The sequence below is a fragment of the Aotus nancymaae genome, unplaced genomic scaffold, assembly GCF_030222135.1.
Source record: "Aotus nancymaae isolate 86718 unplaced genomic scaffold, 86718_ANA_hifiasm-v0.15.2.pri h1tg000015l_0, whole genome shotgun sequence".
Taxonomy (NCBI): domain Eukaryota; kingdom Metazoa; phylum Chordata; class Mammalia; order Primates; family Aotidae; genus Aotus; species Aotus nancymaae.
The window spans coordinates 14547635-14567436 of record NW_026988426.1 but is presented as its reverse complement, the minus strand read 5'-3'; the positions used below and the strand labels follow the sequence as shown (position 1 = coordinate 14567436).

The window sequence follows — 19802 nt, the reverse complement described above, 5'->3', positions numbered from 1 at the left end:
TGCAGAAGAATTTTGTATTCCTTCCACTCTAGGAAATATCACATTCTAAAATTGCCTGTTTAATCATTACATCTAGTCAAAAACATGGCAATACCACTATCTGAACAAATTTCTCTTATGCAGCATGACGTTTACTTTTATGTGTCAACTTGCCTGAACCACAAGTTTCCCTGATATTTGATTAAATATTATACTAGGTGTGTCTGTGAGGATGTTTCTGGATGAGCTTAACATTTGAATCAGTAGGCCGAGTAGAGAAGTTTGCCCTCCCACAAAGTGGGTAGACCTCATTCAATCTGTTGAAGATCTGAACAGAGCAAAATGCTGTGGAAGAGAGAATTCAATCTCTTTGCATGACAGTCTTAGAGTTGAGAGAAAGGTCTTCTCCAGCCTTCAGACTTGAACTGGAACTTACACCATTGGCTGTCCTCTTTCTCATGTCTTCAGATTGTAGCTCTTGGGATTTCCCAGCCTCCATAATCTATGTACCAATTACTTATAACAACTATCTTGGTTGTTTCTCTGCAAAATCTTGACTGATACATGCAGTAAGTTTTACTCTATACCATTGCCTGTAATATTCTAATTTTTATAAAAAGTTTATATTTTGTTTATAATTTTATTTCTTTTTATTGCTTAACATATTTCTGTGAGTCAATGCAGTTTTCCTAAACATGATATTCTCATGACCTAGGTGTAATAATTTAGGTCACATGAGAGTCAATAATAAACACTCTGTTGTGAACCTAAAATTGGGTATATATCAAATAAGGAATATAAGTTTGTCTCTTTTTCCTTATTCTTTTATTTTGTAGCCTTCAATTTATTAATTAAGAACATGACATATGGAGTCAGGAGGACTTAAATTCCTGTTCCCCCTTCACATAAATGTGTGATCTCTGTGGACATGACTCCCTCATCTTAAAATGGTGGTAATAATATTCACCTCATGTGGTTGTGAGAATACATGAGATCTTGGAAAAAAAGTTCCTTGTGCGTGGCACATAATAAGCAAACACTTAATGGCAGCTATCCAAATGATGGTTATACAAATTACGTTAAATTAAAGGCAGAGGTGGATCAATACCTCATTGCAGATTAAGATCATTTTATCTATGTACAGTAGTGGCTTCTTTGTCAAGTCTTTTTCTGTACTAGATGTCTAATGAGACATGGCCACGAGGAACACAGATTTTTAGTTGTTTTAGGTTTAACACCTATTATCTGTGAACTTTTGAATAAGTTACTTAACTTCCATGCATCTCATTTAAATGATAATACCTACTTCACCAAACAGTTGTGAAAATCAGATGAGATAATGCATGATGAAGTATTTAGAGCAGCAAACTATTATGACCTTTAATATTATAAATCCTCTAAGTGAAAGATGACCTATAATATTCATTTAAAAAATAATGACATTTTTTTCCAGTCCATTATGTCTCGTGCAGAAGTAACAAGTTGTAGAATTCTTACTTCAAATTGCTGGTGTATTTTCTTTCTTTGTTTTACTGTATATTTAACCTTTAGTTTCGTTTATGTAAATTATCATGATCATTGCATAGTGTATGTGTGTTAAAGTACACATAGAAATTTAGTTATTTCTTTATATAAAGAAAAATTCCATAGCAATTCATTTTGAAACTATTTTCATCAGACACATTGAATTCCTTTATTCCTAATGACAAAAATCATCGCTCTATTGAATTGTAAATTTGTTAATAAATAAGACTATTTTTTTCTAAGTGTAAAGATAATATGACAGTGGGAAAAATCCAAAATTTGAAATCTGGCAATTCTCCCAACCTGAAACTATTTCAAACTGTTGAAATTCCATTCAGGTCCTTCACATGAAGTAAGAAATTCAGTATTTGACTTGCCACATATTTCTTTTATAATCTTCAATGTTTCTGCCTTAGTTTAGTATGTACAATATGTCTGACTTAGAATATCTGCCTTAGGATGTCTTTTCACTCAAAATGTATTCCTTAAGAAAAAGAGACTTCTAGAGAGTGAACCTCAGTAGAATATATAAAATGGTTTTAAAAAATAAAATAACTATTTCTATAAATGTTGGGGGAAACAGAAGTAACATTTCAGATTATTCTAAAATAACATACATATATAAATGTTTTTTTTTAACTCTGTAACTACAAAAACAAATACTTATTGAAGTTTCTAAAGTAGATATATCAGAAATCATAATATTTGCTGCAGATTTTACTATCTAGCCCAAACATGCACAAATTCAGACACCATAAAGTCATTCTGGAATTACGGTGTTATCATGACATATATTCTTGCATTTTTCATGACATTCAGGTAAGAATTTGAGGAGTTAAAATATATATATATATATATATATACACATATTATATTTGTAACAAAAGGATAATGTACTTGAATTTTCATGTCACTGCAAGTCTAAACTATGAAATATTACAATAGTTCAATCATAAATATTATGCAATTGTCTATAGATTATTTCATGACTTCATTTTCCTCTGTAAATTGGTAAATATATATTCAGTTTAAAGAAATAAAAAAGGTAAGGATAATAAATATTAGCATACTCTTCTTCAATATCTATATTATGCTTGTATTTTATACTGCCTTTGCTTGAGTAATTCTCAAATAAAATTTCTCAAACTGTATTCCTACTGTTATTATAACACATTCTTATCTAAATGTCTCCTTTTGTCCATGCTTTATTTGAATGTTGGCCTCATTTTGTCAAAAACACATCAACAGGACAGTTTGAGGAATGACATATATTTATAACTAATGTAAAATTTGACTTATTATCCAAGATTATCCATTATTATTTTGTATTATTTACTATTCTAGAATTTCAAATATGACTGCTTGGAACATTTTTATGGTAGTATTATTAAAATATTCACAGAATTTTTTTATGTTAGCTTTATTTAAAATGTAGTTTTATAGACAACATTATAACATGGATCAAGTATATTTTGCCTAGATATTTAGATGCACATGCTCATTATCTAGTAAAATGCCCATTTCATTTCAAAAAGATTTATAATACTTAGAAACACAAAGCTTTTGTTCTGTTTTAACAATTTCCATGAGAAATCATCATGATTATAGTAATAATGCATTAATGTAGAAACCCTTATATTAACCTTCATGAAAAATAAATTTATCTGATACTTTTGGAAAATATAGTATCAAGCATGCTAGTGAAGAATCTCACCTTAAGGTTAGTTAGAGCTGTTTTTTTTTCTTTGTTTTTTTTTTTTTTTTTTTTTTTTTTGCATTCAAGAAAGAACCAAGCATTTTACAAGGGTTTTAAATATCTCTAATGTTTAAGTTTTTTTTTCTCCTTTTCAATAAACTCTTCTGGGCTCACAAGGAATATACAAGAAACATTTGGAGACATGCAGGAAGTTGATACAAATATACAGATGACTATAAGACAGGCCATGTACTATGTCTCCAGTATATGAAAAGGAGTTTTGGAGTTTAAGGGTAGGGCAGATTTTGTGAAGCTCAAGGAGGAGGTGTCATTTGAAATGGGCTTTGAAATGCAAATATCTGACTCGTGAAGATGGTGGAAAAAAAAGTGGCCAAAAGCAAGATGATCAGGAAAAAGAGAAAAGTCCCTTCTTTTACAGAGCCATGACAAATAAGCTGACAATAGATGTGAACCAGGTTCATTTGTTCTTGCATACCAAGGTTATGCTTGCATTGATATCCATAGTTCAGGAATTCTCAACTCTGTGTGTGTGGGAGCAGAGAGCTTTGTGTGTGTGTGTGTTGGGGCAGACAAGATGAACAATTATTGCATGCACAAAGCAATCCATGTGTTTTGATCAAAAAATAAAATAAAATAAAAAATCCAAGGAAGTAAGATGAATATTGCTACAGATTATAACGTATGTGCAATTTTTGAATTTTATCTGTGTTTTGGTTACTGCCTGTCTTTTCTTCCTTTCCTTTCTACTCAAGAAAAACACTTTGGAAAGCAAGGGATCAAGTGTAATATAATGTGTACACTTAATTAATTTTTTAAAAAGCAAATTATTCACAACTTTTAGACTTTAAGTATAATTGTTAACATCATCAAAGATATACTTCATGATTGGTTATAACATGCCAGAAGAGTCTGACACAGTCTGGGAAGCAGAGACAATAGGGAGAGACTGAAGATTTTCTTGTTTTTAAGATAAAGTGATAGAATGGAAATTGTGCTTTAAATATGCTACTCTGATTTGTGTGGAAGGGATCTGACTGGAGGTGTTTGGTCCTCTAGAGAGAGGGGCTGAGAAACAGAATCAGGCTAGAGGCCGTGAATATAGAAAGGAAAGCATGTCACTTAAAAATGGAAACTATAGGAGTAGTCCATTAATGACAGATAAGAATCCAAGAACATTCTATAGGTAGGTTACTGACAACTTAATAGTCAATAGAAATAAGGCACTTAGAAGTAGCAGACTCAGATGGCCAGTGACCAGAATAACACTGAGTTTTGCATCTGGGGAGAGAGGCATAGCTATTTATATTGGAAAGGTAATAGTTATAGAGATAGACAAAAGGAATAGCAGATAATAAGAAAAATAAGGCTGATGACTAATCATTACTCTAAGTTATTTATACCTATTGTCTATTTAGAACAAAGAGAAAGAAGACTGAAAATACAATGAAAGAACATTTGGGAAGAAGAAAACATGCATGATATGGTTCAAAATAATCTAAGGTAAAAATAAATTTAAAGCAGAAGAATGAGAAAACCTTATAAAAAGCTGCAGAAATTGAAGATTGTAAAAAGACAAAAAGCCACTGATCACTTAGGTACTTATGGCAACATTTGGAAAAGCTGATAGCAAATAATAATTGAGCACTTGCTATGTACTAGAAATTGTGTTAGGGTCTGAAGTTATAAGATGAGGGAAAATAAAGAAAATATAATAATAAACACAAATGATTATTGAACCTACAATTTTTTAAACCTTAGTGGAGATGATAAGAAAGAAGCAAGCATTAAGAAGTAATTATAGGTCAAAGATATCAAAGAAATGTGTACATATTAAGTGGAGGAAAGAAAGAAATAGATTTATAGCTTAAAATATCTTTATCTGCACATACGTATAATTACATGAAAAATCATTTAGTTTTTATCTTAACCAAAACCCATTACCTAGTTGATAATTATCTTATTTGCTCTGGATGTATTACCTGTGTGGCATGGAATCAGGACAACTACATAATTTGTAGAGCCCCCGTTTAAAAATAATTAGGAATTTCAAGACATTAACAGTAGAGCATTAAACCAAGTGTGGGGTTTGCTATGGTCTGAATGTTTGTGTCCCCTGCCAAACTCATATATTAAAATCCTACCCCACCAGTGATAGTATAAGGAGTGATAGTATAAAGAGTTAGCACTTTTCGGGAGGTGATTAGGTCATGATGGTAGATCCCTCATGATTGGGATCAGTGTTCTTAAAAAGACCTTAGAGAGTTAGCTAGCACCTTTCACCATGTGAAGACATAGCAAGAAAGTACTATCTATGAACCAGAAAGCAGACACCCACCAAACACTGAATCTGCTGGCATCTTGAACTTGGACTTCCCAGTCTCCAGAACTGTGAGAAATAAATGTTCGTTGCTTGTAAGCCACTCAATTTGTCATATTTTGTTACAATGGCCCAAATACACTAAGACTAGGTCCTTTTGCATATAAGGCCCTTCACAGGATTTGTGCCCATGAATCCAACCCTGTATGGAATTCATTCTACCAACATCATTGTTCCTTTTCAGCCTCTATTGAAGTTCCTCTCTTTACTGATCTCTATATGTTGAGGTGCCTAGGATCACAGGCCTTACCCTCTGTTCTATCTACACGCATCTCATGGAAAGCCCAGTCAGTTTCAGATCTTTACAAACTGAATATGCAATGATTCTCAAAACTTTTTATCCAGGCTAAGGTTTTTCTCCAGAATTTTAAACTCATAAATCCAAGTGCTCACTATATCTCTCCATCTTGCTGTTCAAAAGACAATTCAAGTTCAGTGTCTCAACATTTCATCTCAAGTTCAACTCCTCATGTCTCCCTCATACCTGCTTCTCCTGCAGTTCTGCACAGCACATTGATTACATCACCAAAGTTCTAGTTTCTCAGAGCCAAAATACCAAAATGATTTTACATTTCTTTCTATTTGAAATTGATTTCTAATCTATCATCTTCCATGATCTGTATTCAAAATATACCAGAATCTAAATTTTTCTTAGTATGTGACCATCAATTTTCTTTTTTTTTTTTCTTTTTTTTTTTTGACATAGCATTTTACTCTTGTTGCTCAGGCTGGAGTGCAATGGTATTATCTCAGCTCACTGCAACCTCCACCTCCTGGGTTCAAGCAATTCTCCTGCCTCAGTCTCCCGAGTAGCTGGGAGCTACAGGTGTGCTCCACCATGCCCAGCTAATTTTCATATTTTTAGTAGAGACAGGCTTTCACCATATTGACCTGGATGGTCTCTATCTTTGACTTGTGACCACCAATTTTCTAACTGCCATCTTCTCTTGCCTAGATCACTGCAGTTGCTGCTTGGCTAAGCTTGTTGCTTCTAGACTCATCTTCCTCAACCTATTCTCTACAGAGTAGCCAGAATGATTCTCTTAAAACTTTGTGCAGATGGAATCACTCCTCCAAGCTTTGACATGGCTCCCATTTATCTTGAAGTTTAAAAAATCCTTAAAATGTCTGGCAATACCCTATGAGATTCTGACCTCTTGCTATGTTCTTATATTTTCTCCTACTCATTTTCATTTATTCCTACTCCTGTCTACCCTTCCTGAGTTCCTTCCCTACTAAGAAACATTCTCTCAGAATATCTGCACAAGTACTTCCTCACATCTTTCAAATTCTGTCAAATCTCACCTTTTCAATAAGGCCTATCCTGACATTCTCATTTGAAATTGAAACAACTCTTTGGACTTACGCTCCCCATTGCCTCAGTCTCCCTTACTTTGCTCTAGTTTTTGGGTTTTTTTCTGTATTTTTTCACAGCCCTCTTTATTTTGTAAAATTTCACATAATCTATGAGGCTTGCTTTTTGTCTCTCTTCCTATACTAAAATAAAAACTCCACTAGGACAGAGATTTTTGTTTTGCTTCATTTTGTTTGTGTTTATTATTATATATTCTTTTTGCTTCATTCTGCATCTAAAGCATCTATAAGTACCTCATCTGGCATATACCTAGTGCTCAAAAAACAGTTGTTGAAAAAAGGTATAATGAAGTAAGTGAATACATGGAGGGAACTATATGCTAACTATGCAGCTTAGTATCCTGCAGAAATATTATAAACTGAGCAATTGGAAAGAAATAAACTCTATAGCTCTGTGAAGACCAGATAAGCACAGGATAAAACTACAGATATACTATTTTACTGTTATTTATAGTGATGGCAGTCATAAAATGTACACTTATTTGGGGATATCAAATTAATTTAGTTCTATATTAAATGTTTCTCACTCTATCCTTTTGTTTTCAATAACTTAAATATCAATAAATGTATTTCCTTATGGGTATTATTGCTAACATTTAAATTTCTGACCTCCAAAACAGCAGGAATTGATTAACATTTAACAACATGGAAATGTGAAGAAATGAGAAAATTAATTATTGCACCTCATAACTCAGAGCGTATGGCTCAGTTTTAATGCATCATGTAAAGGCTTTAGACTTTAGAGAATCTATTTAAAATTTGTATTCTTACACACTGGAATGGTAAATAAGAGGAAAGGACAAAAAGAACTCAATTCAATCTCTTTCAAAGATCCAGTCACCATTGAAGTTTAATGCAAATAAACAATCAGAAAAAAATGGCATAATCTTTAATCATCCTCATTAAGGCAACAACAACAGAAGTCAAGCAAATATTGTTTAAATGGCATATTTGCCTAATTTCCTATCATCCACTTTATACTCTAGTATAAAGGAGAGAATTTGAGCTTCAAGGAGAATGAGAAACAGCATCATTTAAAGGTTTAGACAATGTAGAGTTAGAGATGCTATTACTGGAATGATTCTTTTAAAAATACAACTCTGATAGTGCCACTACTTTGCTTAAAATCTGCAATGGTTCCTCTTTGTGATCACAATCAAGGCCAAAGTCATCACAATGCTCATGGCTCTATAAATTTGGGTCTTCTTACCTGTGACCTAATTTCTACCATGTTTCTCATCTTTATCTGCTCCCATCACCTTGAGCTTGTTGCTCTTCCTTCATCATTTCAGATACTAGGGCCCTTATGGTTGTGTTTCCTCTTCTGGAATATACTTCCCCTCAACACCTCCATAGCAACTCCATCAATTCCTTTGATACATGCCCCATTTCCAGTGATCACCTTCTTCATGAGCCCATGAATACACAAACACATAAACGTGTATTTAATATTAGATGTCTTTGTGCTTAATGATAAATGCTAGATGCATTCCCAGTAAAGAAAAAAACAAAAATGTCCACCATCACCAAAATTACTACAAATTGTTGTGGAAATACCAGCCAATTCAATTGTGTGCACACATGCACACACACACACATACACGCAAACACATCTGTGTATGTAATTATTGCTATTTGAAGATAGTTACTTAAAAATCTATCAATATCATTCTAGAAAGAGAATCTTTTAAAATTAATTTAGCAAGCATCAGAAATTTTCTAAACTTTTGCTAGTACTTTTAAAAAAATCTGTAATGAATGCTAATAAATATACTTCAGAAATTGACAAGATTTATGTAAAGAAAACAAGAAATCTCTAGAGAACATAAAGTAAAACTCAAACACATTAAAAGACTATTATAAAATAAGAAAATCATATAAAAAAGTCAGTTTTCTTAAAGCTAATCTATTATAGAAATCTAATAATATCTTAGTCAAAATCTCATATCACAAAATAATCTTACAGCTACTGTAAAAGAGTATGTAAGGATTGTCATAAAAATATTTAAAAAAAAGAGTAATTATTATGTTCTTTCCCTACCAAATACTAAAATAGATTATAAAACTGCAATATTAAACATTTTATGACACTAAGTTTTTCTTTCAATTCTGTAAATTAGACTACTCACCCACTTACTAAAGTCTTTATTATCTACATTTATGAGTTTTTGTTAGTTAATCAAGTGGAGTCTTCTAAGTGTAGAGTCATACTATCTTCAAAGAACAATTTACATTTTTTCTAACCAATTTTTATGTCTTATTTTTTCCTCTTGTCAAAATGCACTAGTTTATATTTTCAAAATTATTTAGTTATAATGGCAAAAATTGAAATTCTATGCCTTGTTGCTACATTGTGAGAATGCTTTCTATGTTTCTTCATTAATTATTGAATAATTGCTTGGTTTGTGTTCAAAAAGATAAATTTATCTACGTGTCTATATATCCTTAATACTGTAGTGCTTTTTGTAAGAAAAGATGTGAATTCTCTTATATTTTCAGCATTAATAGAAGAAAAAATTATCTTTTTGTCTTGCTAGATTAATATTGTTCTTGTAAAATTTCCCAGCATTTGCATTCCAGGAAAGCACCCTAGTTGATGGTTGCCTATGATTGTTTCAATGACATTTTAATTTAACTGCAATTTTTCTAGGGATAGGAGATTGCAATGGTATCCAGATGTGAGATCTATCCTAACTGGTTGCTATGTTTTATTTCTACTGGATTTGGTATCAATGTTTTAATTGTTTTATCAACAATTATTTAGACACTTTTAGAAAATCTTGCCTGGAGCTTTCAATTTTTAAAGTTTTGACAGAATTAACTTTCAAGTGCTCACTTTGGCACCACATATACTAAAATTGGAACAAGACAGAAATGATAAGCATGGCCCTGATACAAGAATAACACACAAATTCATGATAACACACAAATTCTGTATTTTTCCAACACTGAAATTCAGGAAATCATTCCCAAGACACATAGTCATCAGATTCTCCAAGGTCAAAATGAAAGAAAAAATATTAATGGTAGCTAAAGAAAAGGTCAGGTTAAAGGGAAAAGAAGCCCTTCAGACTAACCACAGACCTCTTAGCAGAAACCTTACAAGCCATAAGAGACTGGGAGCCAGTATTTAACATTCTTAAACAAAAGAAATTCAAATGCAGAATTTCATTTTTGGATAAACTATATTTCATAAGTGAAGGTGAAATAAGTTCCTTTCCAGACAAGCAAAAGCTGAGAGAATTTGTCACTACCAGACCTGTCTTAAAAGAGCTACTGAAGGAAGCACTAAATACGGAAAAGATCATTACCAGCCACTACAAAAAATCACATACATATGCAAAGCACTGACACTACAAAGCAACCAAATAAACCAGCTAACAGCATAATGACATGATCAAATCCACACATATCAATACTAATCTTGAATGTAAATGGGCTAAATGCCCCAATTAAAAGGCACACAGTGGCAAGCTGGATAAAGAATCAAGACCCACTGGTATGCTGTCTTCAAGAGACCCATCTCACATGCAATGACACCCATAAGCTCAAAGTAAAGGAATTGAGAAAAATCTACCAAGCAAATGGAAATTGGGGTTGCAATTTCAATTGCAAACCAAGAAGTTTGCTAAAAACAATACAATTATGTGAAAATTAAATAAGCTGCTTCTGAATGACTTTTGGATAAATAATGAAATTAAGGCAGAAATCAAGAAATTCTTTGAAACTAATGAGAACAAAGATACAACATACCAGAATCTTTGGGACACATCTAAGGCAGTATCAAGAGGGAAATTTATAACACTAAATTTAGATCTCAATAGGACAATCTAACATCACAATTAGATGAACTATAGAACAAAAAGAAAATCAATCCTGAAGCTAGCAGAAGACAAGATATAAGCAAATTCAGAGCTGAAGTGAAGGAGATCAAGAAACCAAAAAAAAAAAAAAAAAAAAAAATTCAAAAGATAAATCCAGGAGTGATTTTTTGAAAAAAATTAATAATAAGATTGATTGCTAACTAGGCTAATGAAGAAAAATGAGAAGACACAAATAAGCATAGTTAGAAAAACCAAAGGAAATATTACCACTGGCCCCAGAGAAATATAAATATCAGAGAATATTATGAACACTTCTATGCACATAAACTAGAAAATCTAGAAGAAATGGATAAATTTCTGGACATATGAACCCTCCCAAGACTGAACCAGAAAGAAACTGAATCCTTGAGCAGATTGATAAGCACCTCCAAAATTGAATCAGTAATAAATAGCTTACCAAAAACAACAACAAAAATTCCAGGACCAGGCAGATTTATAGCCAAATTCTACCAGGTGTACAAAGAAGAGCTAGTACCAGTCTTACTGATACTATTCCCAAAAATAGAAGAGGAGAGACTTCCCTTAACTCATTCTATGAGGCCAGCATTATTCTGATACCAAAACCTGGCAAAGATACAACCAAAAAAAAAACCTTTAGACCAAGATCCCTGATGAATATTAGTGCAAAAAGCCTCAACAAAATACTGGTAAACCAAGTCCAATAGCAAATCGAATCCAAGAAGCTTATCCACCACAGTCAAGTAGGCTTTAACCCCAGAAAGCAAAGTTGGTTCAATATAAGCAAATCTACAAGGTGATGCATCACATAAACAGAACTAAAGACAAAAAATAAAAAAAAAACATGATCATCTCAATAGATGCAGAAAAGGCATTTGGTAGGATTCAGTACCCCTTCACGTTAAAAACTCAATAAACTATGTACTGAAGGAACATACTTCAAAATAAAAAGAACCATCTATGACAAATCTGCAGCCTACATTATACTGAATGGGCAAAAGCTGGAGGAATTCCCCTTGAAAACTGGCATAAGACAAGGATGCCTTCTCTCACCACTCCTATTCAACATAATATTGAAAGTCTTGGCCAAAGCAATCAGGCAAGAAAAATAAATAAGAGACATCCAAATAGGAAGAAAGGAAATCAAACTATCCCTGTTTGCAGATGACATAATACTACATCTAGAAAACCCTATAGTCTCAGCCCAAAAACACTTTTAACTGATAAACAACTTCAGTAAGGTCTCAGGATCCAAAAATCAAAGTACAAAAATTACTAGCATTCTGATACACCAACAATAGTTGAGCTAAGAGCCAAATCAGAATGCAATCCCATTCACAAATGCCACAAAAGAAGCATAAAATAGCTAAAAATAAAGCTAACCAGGTAGGTGAGCAATCTCTGCAATGAGAATTACAAAACACTCCTCAAAGAAATCATAGATGACACAAGCAAATGAAAAAATGTGCTTATGGATAGAAAGAATCAGTATCATTAAAATGGCCATACAGCCTAAAGCAATTTACAGATTCAAGGCTATTCTTACTAAACTAGCAATGACATTCTTCACAGAACTAGAAAAACTATCTTAAAATTCATATGGAACTAAAAAAGCCCCAATAACCAAAACAATCCTATGCAAAAGAACAAAACTGGAGGTATCATGCTACCCAACTTCAAACTATACTACAGAACTACAGTAATCAAAACATCCTGGTGTTAGTACAAAAACAGACACACAGCCCAATGGCACAGAGAGCCCAGATAAAAGTCCACACATTTACAACTATCTAATCTCTGACAAACCTGACAAAAACAAACAGTGGCAAAAGGATGCCCTGTTCAATAAGTGGTGCTGGGATAACTAACTAGCCATGTGCAGAAGATTGAAACTGGATCCTTTCTTTATATCATATACAAAAATCAACTCAAGATAGATTAAGGACTTAAATGTAAAACCCAAAACTATAAAATCTCTGAAGACAATCTAGGCAATACTATTCTGGACATAGGAATTGGACAATACTTCATGACAAAGACACCAAAAGCAATTGCAACAAAAGCAAAAATTGACAAATAGGGTGTGATTAAACTAAATAGCTTCTGCACAGAAAAAGAGACTATTGACAGAGTAAACAGATAACCTACACAACGGGAGAAGATTTTTGCAAATTATGTATTTGACAAAGGTTTGATATCCAGCATCTATAGGAAATTTGAAAAAGTTCAAGCAAAAACCAAACAACCCCATTAAAACACAGGCAAAGGACATGAACAGATAATTTTCTAAGAAGACATATATGTGGCCAACAAACATATGAAGAAAAAAGCTCACCATCACTGATTATTAGAGAAATGCAGATCAAAACCATAATGAAATATCATCTCACACCAATGAGAATAGTTATTATTAAAAAGTCAAAAAATAACAGATGCTGGCATCCTTTATATACCCAAAGGAATATAAAGCATTCTGTCATAAAGACACATTCACAGGTATGTTCATTGCAGCACAATTTATAGTAGCAAAGATATGGAATCAACCTAAATGTCCATCAATATTAGACTGGATTTTTTTTTAAATGTGGTACATATGCGCTATGGAATACTATGCTGCCATATGAAAGAAAAAGATCACATCCTTTACAGGAACATGGATGGAAGTGTAGGACATTATTCTTAGTAAACTAAGGCAGGAACAGAAAACAAAATACTACATGTTCTTACTCACATTGGGAGTTAAATGATGAGAACAAACAGACACATAGAGGGGACCAACACACACTGGGGCCTATTGGAGGGTAGAAGGTGGGAGGAGAGAGAGAAACAGGGAAAGTAATTAGTGGCTTAGTTCCTGGGTGATGAAATAATCTGCACCACACACCCTTATGACACAAGTTTACTGATATAACAAACCTGCACATTTACCGCAAACTTAAAATAAAAGTTAAAAAATAAACAAATTTCCAATTAACTAAGCTTCAGAAATGTTTAATGAAGATAAGTTGTTGCTGAGGATTTTTTGTTTGTTTGATAACTGTAAGGCTGGTCGCCTCGCTGGGAGCTCAGACACACCCCCGCTCCCTCTCCGGGAGCTCAGACACGCCCACTCCCCTCACACAGCCTAGCCCTCCCTTAAAGAACCCCGCCAAAATGCAAAAGGAGTCTTGTAAATCTACCTAATAGCATTCGAGACTTAGCTACCCAATAGCAGTCGAGTCTCGTAAATCTATCCCATAGCAGTCAAGTCTTGTAAATCTACCCAATAGCATTCAAACCCTGCCTACCTGCCAATAGCAAGCTTGCCTGCTCCCTATAAAACCCCACGCCTGAGAAGAGTCTGTGCGACTTCTCTGGCCCCTCCTGTCGGACCGCAGAACCTTGCCCGGGAGCTGAATAAATTTGCATTGGATCTTCTTGTGCTGGCCTCAGTTTCTTCATTTTAAACTCAGTAAGAACCCAAGAACCCTTACAATAACTTTACTTTTTCTTATGCTAATTGGTCTTTTTAGATTGTCTTATCTCTGGTATAAATTTTTTGTATTCTTTTTCTATAAATTAAAAAATCCAAGTTTTGAGATTAGTGTATATATATATTCACATAATTTTAAACTTCCTTCCTCTAAATGACTATCTCCAGATATCAATGTTTTCATATTTTTGCTTTCTCCTTTTTTTCTTAAGATTTTTTATTTTATTAGTTTTTTAAAAATAGCAAACTCAATAATTCTACCTTTTTTGTTAATTCATTATTTACCTCTATCTTTACTAATTCTAACTTAATCTTTTCTTTACTACTTTAATTTAATCCTTAAATCATTTAGTTTGTGTGAAAACCAGGCACAGATCTACCACCTGAAAAGTTGTTAGGATGGACAGCTCCTAATCATTGTGAAAGTTTCTATACTATGTTTAAGGTCTAAATTGGAAGAATCCTAGACCTTGTGAGATGACTAGAAATTTTGGACACAGAATCCAGAAAGCATGGCACTTGGAGAAATTTTATTACCTGAGATGATCATAATATGGTCACCATGGTTTAAAAATGGAGAGAAGTTTCAAACAAAGTAAGGCAGCGCTTCTTTGACATTGTAAAACTTCAATCCATACTGACTGCTGAGCTCACTGATTCAGAGTATGCCCCGATGAGAGAAAGGCAGACTCTAACCAGGCATCAGGTGTTAAATGGAATTCAGCTTAAAGATGCCTTTAGCCAAATTCCATTTAACACCTAGTCTTTACCTTTACTGGTTGAAATATAATCATCCTCTCAACTTGCTTGTCACTATGAAATCTCTTGTAATAGTTTCTTTAATTCATTAGTTGGAAGTTATTATTTTCAATTATCCCTCATTTTTTACTCATTTAGATTTTTTTTTCTGGCAGAGTCTAAGCTAGTTCATTGAGAAAAAATTAACAAAATTCCGGCAAGATTCATCTTTAAGAAAAAGAAAGAAAAGGAGAGAAAATAAAAGAAGGAAAGCAAAGAAAGGACATTAATAAACAATTAGAATATAATATATTAGACTACAGAGAACAAATGTATAAAATATCTTACTGTAAATAACTGTTTTTGCAGGTAAATTTCAAAACAAAGTATGTAAGTAGATAAACTTCTGGAAAAATTTACTTATAAAAAGCAGCTAAAATGGGGATAACCTAGGGCATATTATAAATATTAAGCTAATTGAATCAATCATCAAACATCTTTACACAAGTAAATACCTGACCCAGGTAGTTTTTAAAAAGAATACCAATATAATTTGATCATTACATGTATTTTTAAGAAAAAAGAAAATGAGAGAATATTCTCAAAATTTTTGAGACTGATATAACCTTGATGCCAGAACTTTACAAGGGTATTAGAAGAAAGAAAAATCACAGACCAAATGAACTTATGAAAGTAAATGCAAGCAGAGAGCTAATAACTGTCAGGGAAAAGGAGCACTGCTACTTTTAAAATACAAAATTACTATCACATACTAATTTTCTAAAGTTGAAACCAATTCTCTGAGTGGATTTCTTAGCAAGAAAGTCTAAGTAGACTGGTGAAATTCCCACAGATTTTGTTTGGTGATATATATGTGCACAGATTTTAGGTAAATGATGTATGTCTTGACAAAATAGATATATAGATTGCATGCTCTCCACACCCTCCACACAGGTGCAGGAAATCAGAAGACACCAGAAAAGCCTGTAGCTTTTATGGCCAAAGAATGATCAAATTTAAATAGAAATTACTTTCAGAAAAACAGAAACTCACTCGTAGGGAGACTATTGGTAGTAGAATCCAAATTGAACAAGACAGTAATTAGAATGCAGGAATAAGAAAGACTCAATATTCAGGTAAATGGAAGTGGAGAAAGATTCACAGAATGTGAATATCAGAATATGGACATGGCCACAGAGAGGCCATTTTTCTGGAGTGTCATGGCAACAGCAAAAGGGGAGCTCTAGTGATATTTCTATTACTTCCTCTATAAGAACACCTCTTAAAGTATAGAAAATAATATTTAATCTAAACATGAGGAAAGTGAAAAGGTTGCAATTGCATCACATATAAATATATTGTAAGAAAAAAAGAAAAATAATTTGACTAAAGCAATAACAATTAAGGCATAATTTAAAAAAGAACCATTGAGTACATGGAAACTCTAATTTAACATTACAAAATTGGCTAAACAAGCTTTTTAAAATATATTTTAAAAAAGTGAAAGATGTAAATTAGAAATAAAACATGTCACAGTAATACAATTTTTGAATAATAGTGAGAGTAAATAATAGTAAGGGAACTGATAAAGCTCAAAAAAGAAACAGAAATACAGATAGATTAGTAGATAGAGAGATAATTTTAGAAATAAAGAGAGACATGGCTGAGTACGGTGGCTCACCCATGTAATCCGAGAACTTTAGGAGGTCAAGGCAGGAGTATTGCTTGAGCACAGGAATTCATTAAAAAAACAAATAGTACACATAAATAAGAAACAACATAAATAAGAATAGAAATATTTTAAGTAACAATAGTGAAAGGGAGAAATACAAAAATAATCAAATAGAAATGGATAGTAAAATAAAAAAGAATCCAAATATGATCAATTAAGAAAACAAAGAAGGTCCAATGAATACATAATCGGAAGGCACAGTCGAGAAAACCAAAATAATGGAATAGAACAAATAATAAAATATACAATTACATAAAATATTCCCCAAATTAAGAAGCATTTGAATATATGTGTAGAATATGAACATTGTGTGCCTGGAAAAATCAATCTGGAATTATCAAAACCAAAACATATTCTGGGGAAAACGACTGCATTTTATATATATAAGAAATGATTGCATTGTAAATATAAAAAAAAATTAACATCTGTAGACCTTATACAAAAATCTTATAGTCCAAACAAGGTAAAGAAAATCATATATTCACAGCACTTCTTAACAAAACACAACTGAACCATGTATTAAAGTTTCTTAATGAAAAAAATAATAATACAAGGATTTCATATCCGGGCAGAATTACTTTTCTTGTATAATAGTTATAGAAAAATATGGGTCTTCAAAGTGTCAAGAAATTTTAGATGCATAAAGCTTTCCTGAAAAAATCGTTCAAGAGAAAGTTTCATATAATCAAGATTTTTTGAGGAAAAAATCTTGGGCAACAAAAGCAAAACTCCATCTCAAAAATAAGTAAGTAAGTAAATAAAATTAAGTATTAATAAAAGAAATGGGAGAGTAAAGAAGAAGTTATTGATTAATTCCACAATTGCCCACAGGAAACAAATTAATAGTATCTTAAGCCCAGGAAGCTAATGCATCATTATGATGATAACTACTAGAATAAAAATACAAAAATTTCTGCATACCAAAAGATATAAAAAATCAGATTATACATAAAAGATTTCATAACATCAAAAAACATGACAGAAGTAAGAGCAAATATATTTGTTGTATCAATTAATATAAATTAACTCAAACCAGCAATGGAAAAAAAATTTAAACACCAAAATGAACTATGCTTATACAATATTTTTCTGAAACCAAAATGAATAAATCAAAAATTAATGGGTGAGTATCTCTCAAGAACATGGAGGTAACATTCCTCAATGAAATATTAGCAAATCAAAATCAATAGCACATGAAAAAGATCATACAACATGATCAAGTGATATTTATCCCTGAGATGCAAAGATGCTTAAACATTTGCAAAAAAATAAGCATTATGCACCACACAACAAAAAGAAGGATAATAATCATATAGTCACCTCAATAGGTACAGAAAAAGCCTGTGACAAATTGTAACACTATTTCAAGAATAAAACTCTCAACAAATTAGATATAGAAGGAAGCACCTAAACATAATAAAGGTTATGCATGACAAACCCACAGCTAACATCATACTCAAAGATGAAAAGTTGAAAGCTTTTCCTCTAAGATCAGGAGCAAAACAAGGATGCTCACTCTTACCACTTCCATTCAACACAATACTGAAAGTCTCTTCTTTCTCCTTTTCTTTTCTTGCATTGTATTGACAATGAATTCATGCAGATTCCTTTTTGATTAATCATTGTTAATGTGAAGGATGGGATAATGTTCATGTTCTAACCAACAGAATTTTGCTTATTATCATGACAAAAGTGACATCTACTTCTCACGTCTCAAATGCCTATTTACAATACTTTTTTCCTATCCTCTGCCACCAATAGATTCTTACAAATAAGTCTTACAGTTGTGATTCCTTGTTCAGTGCCCTATCTCCTATGCTTGTCCTTGCAACAAAAGCAAGACAAGTCAAACTTCTACCATGAACCCGATAACCCCACTTGCATTGATGCAAATCAGAAATAGCTGATTCTGAACCTCAGAACCTGTCACAATTTAAAATTTAATCTGTGTAGCAGTTTTTGATATCTGTGTTTAAGCGAGTCTTTCACTATAGTCAATCAAAACACAGTTGACCATTCCTGCTTTGGGAAGACCCAATTCTTGTTTTCTGTTTTGTACTTTCCGTTATCTCTTAATTTATTTTAAAGATGAATTTGGTATTAATTGTTTTTATTGCTTTTGTGTGATTTCCACAAAGTAAAGAGGGATAGACTGAATTTACTTTGGAGTGTTTTTTTTTTTTTTCTTTTGAGACAGAGTCTCACTCTGTCACCCAGGCTGGAGTGCAGTGGCACGATCTCGGCTAACTGAAACCTCTGCCTCCCATGTTCAAGTGATTCTCCTGCCTCAGCCTTCTGAGTAGCTTGGTCTACAGGCATCCGCCACCATGCCCTGCTAATTCTTGTGCAGGGTTTCACCATGTTAGCCAGACTGGTCTCAAACACCTGACTTTGTGATCTGCCTGCCTCAGCCTTCCAAAGTGCTGGGATTACAGACCTGAGCCACACACCCAGCCACTTTTTTTTTTTTTATAGGAATTTCTAGTCCATGGATTTAAAAAAATAACTTATTTAAAATATCCCTTACACTGATTTGAATCTTAAATGAAAAATGAAATTCTTCTTAAGTCTGAACTTCATAAGATGAAGGTAAGGGCCACTTCGTTATTTTCAAATATAGTAATTAAGTTGTCTAGACAGACAAAAAGACTCTGGAAATCAAGATCCACTGAAAACCTGGCCCTAATGACCTTATAAGTGTATACTATAATTCTTGAAATTTTCACAGGTGGAAAAATGTGAAGTGTGTTTATACTATTTGCCATAAGCCAATTTTATCTACATCAAGCCATATGGTTTGGGAAACTGGGAGTTTCAGGAGAATTCAGAGTGAAATTTAACAGTGCTGTCTGAAAACAGTTTATACAGAGTTTTTAAGCCATTCTAAAACACATAGGGACTTTTTTTTCTTTTCTCTCCCTTTTAAAAAAAGCAATACATACTATCATACTGATATTTTAAAACTCTATGCACAGTGTTTCTGTAATTTTCTGAAAATTGCCATGCTGCTATGCTGATCTACATAAAATCTTGTTAGGTTTATGGTG

The 19802-nt window shown here is 32.7% G+C and overlaps 1 non-coding gene across 1 annotated transcript; it reads left to right on the top strand.

The window, feature by feature from the left end:
* Positions 1–9799: 9799 nt before the first annotated feature.
* On the top strand, positions 9800–9906 carry LOC135275129 (U6 spliceosomal RNA). The gene has a single exon (XR_010342846.1). It is a non-coding gene; the product is annotated as a U6 spliceosomal RNA (small nuclear RNA).
* The last annotated feature ends 9896 nt before the right edge of the window (positions 9907–19802 follow it).